General features: G+C 37.1%; 1 pseudogene; it reads left to right on the top strand.

Moving 5' to 3' along the window:
• Positions 1-2,378: 2,378 nt before the first annotated feature.
• On the top strand, positions 2,379-2,498 carry LOC134971287 (5S ribosomal RNA; annotated as a pseudogene).
• The last annotated feature ends 538 nt before the right edge of the window (positions 2,499-3,036 follow it).

Consider the following 3,036-nt stretch of genomic DNA (forward strand, 5'->3'; position numbering starts at 1 on the left):
TTCTGGTGTGTCACCATTCTCACGCTCCTCCGTCTGATTTGATTGGATGGATGTCGATTCAGATGCCAATCTCTTGTTATGGAATTTAGTGAGGAGTAATTTTCTGTTAAATAGTCTTAGTTTTTTTTTTATTCCACGCTATAATCAATTTTTTTCACTTTGGTTTGATGAGGTTTTTAATCACTTTCATTTGTATTTTACATCACACAATTTCATCTGATTATATTTATACATGCTTAGGACTTACATCAGCATGCTTTATGCACACACTCACTGATTTCATGTACACTCAGCATACTCTATTCTTTTTCTTTCTCATTTTTCCTCCTATTCACTCAGTTCCTACATTTTTATCACACATTTATTCACTTAGTCATCACAATATAATTCAATCATCATTACTGTATATTATCACCTATTTCCTCACACTCTGCAATTTCTTCTATCGTTTCATAATTTCAATCTCTTTTCTCTTTCTCTCTATTTCGTGCTCAGAAAAGAGTAGGAATAACCTTTTTGCATAAAAATTTCCCTCTTATCAAACGTTACAAAACTCCTTTATGCAATTATCCTATTTAAATATCCTTCAGTATCATAAGCAATCAGTACAAAAATTAGCAAGTGGTTCTCGTAGTTTAACACGCATTCTTTAATTAAGTAATCACTGGTATCTTCCTACATCGCTACTTCAATTAATTGATTAACTAATTTCTCAACCTTTTATTAATTATATATTTCAAATCACCGATTATGATTAATATTTTTTTGATAGAGATACTATGGTGCCTTTGTCTTTGTTGTGTTTTTATTTTCGGTTCTCATCCTGGAATCGACATATATTTACAACATGGTCATAGGTCATTTTCAATGTATATAACAAACCCTTTCCAATCATTAGATCTATTCCCTTCCAAGCATGTTTTTGCTCCCTGTAAACGGCATATTCTCATTATGTTTAAGCTGTAAGCTGTTAGCTCCAATTTAATTAACCAGAACATATGGGTCTCTTCATTAAGCCCAGGTTTCCCTAGCGTCAGGCACGGCATTATCAAACATACGATTCCGCTGTGCTAATTTAGCTACTACAGCCGCTATTGGTGGTATTCCCCAATATATTGCTGTTACCAGCGCCATAATGCTCACGCTACCCGTGAACAAGCCGACTGCGAAACGTACGTTGGGTACGTGTTTGAGGGTCACGGAGAGCGCTCTCACGTGACCGGTCTCAGACCAGCGACGGTGGACAGGAGATCGGGCGAGACGGCCAGTCTGCATACCGCACGGACTTAGGCGGCTCGGCGGCAATTGATGGGATGGGGAGGCGCACAGCCAAATAAGTATCCTTTCTCCCCCTTCCCCCCTGCTCACTGTCCCCATCATTACTGTAAAGTCAAACGCTCATTTGGGCAAATGTCGTCTCGCTGGTTTTGAGGAGCAAGTATATGCCTAGAATTATCAACTGCAGGTGTTGTGTATTTCCATTCACACCGCCACCCGTGGTATTTAGCTGCTAATTTTTTGTTTGATAATCACCTAAGCTGCTTTTCATGTTTTATACACGTAAGTTAGCAGCAATTTGCTTTGTGAAGCACATAATAATTCACCATAGGTGCTATCTATGACTAACTGCGCTATTATCTGTGGCTTTTAGTCATCAATTTTTGCCTGTAAATTATTTAGGCTGTTTTGTATGCTCAAAAGATGTAAGTTAAGTATATACTTATAACACAGTGCAGGGCAGAGGTAGTTGCAATGATGTGTGTTTTTTCTTCTTCAAAAATTACCTTTGGCTTCTAAGTATCAGCTTATGTCAAATCCATGGCAACAATTGTATTCTGTTATATCAGCTGCTGGTATGTGAGTGTTTTTGGTTGCATTGTCTAACTAATTGCAGCAAATATATATCTCTTTGAAGCACATTTATTTATTTATCTGTGTGCCATTTTTAGCCAATCTTTCCACCTTCGATACAAATTAAGTATCATACCCAACAATTATGTATGGATGATTTCTTTATTAATGTTGGTGTATCAGAAAATATCATTCAATAATGTTTTCCTGACGGGCAGATTCAATCTGCATTAACAGACACTTGGTTCATTAGAATTTTGTGTTTGCTCTTCACACATGCCTTAAATTATAATAGGCTATTCTTTTTGCTCTGCCTCACGCCACGAACAGGAATAACAGAGGCTCATGTTATCAACCTTTGTTGACCATATGATTTAACCTCTGCATACCCATGTGTCTGGGTCGCTAAACTGGTGTAATGACGGTCAACAAAATTATCTAATAAGGAGAAATGCATGTGGCTAAACAGGCACAACAACACACATCCCATATATAAAAGCTACACTCACTGCCCTTTTCCACACGTTACCTACTACCATACCACACTGGGTATGCCCAACCCCGTTTTGATCTTGGAGGCAATACAGTGTTGGGCCTGGTCAGTACTTTAGTGGGAGACCACTTAGGAATACCAGGTGTTGTAGGTCTACAGTGGTATTTAATTGGTGATTGCATTTGAACCCACGGAGGGATGGGCATTTGCTTGCTAGACACTGAATTATCACAGTAATAATCCATCAAATATATTCGCAGATTTTACTTTATGTATGGCTTAGAAAGTTTAAAGCCATCTCATCATTAAATTGGGTATCTTGTGTTTTTTTTATTTATTATTTTTTCTTAGTAATTTCAATTAGTGTACCTAGCCTTTTATTACATATAAACTATTAAAAGTTATGTTTTAATTACTTCATTATCACATTATTATTCACACAGACATCATATCTGCAAGTAACTCTCCGGGAATGAGTGCTCCCAACCAAGGTCATTTTTTCTTCTCTTTTTAATTTCAAATACGGTTGGACCTTTGGGAGCACCGCTGACAATCACCATTTTTTCTGCCCATAGATATTTATTCTGATGGTAGAAGGTGATCTATCTTAGACTATCGTCTAATTTGTCAGTTTTCCTCGGAGCGAATATTTCATTTATTGTTTTCATCATAATCTCTCTTTTTGATCCTGT

Source organism: Pseudophryne corroboree, chromosome 11 (genome assembly GCF_028390025.1).
Source record: "Pseudophryne corroboree isolate aPseCor3 chromosome 11, aPseCor3.hap2, whole genome shotgun sequence".
Classification (NCBI taxonomy): domain Eukaryota; kingdom Metazoa; phylum Chordata; class Amphibia; order Anura; family Myobatrachidae; genus Pseudophryne; species Pseudophryne corroboree.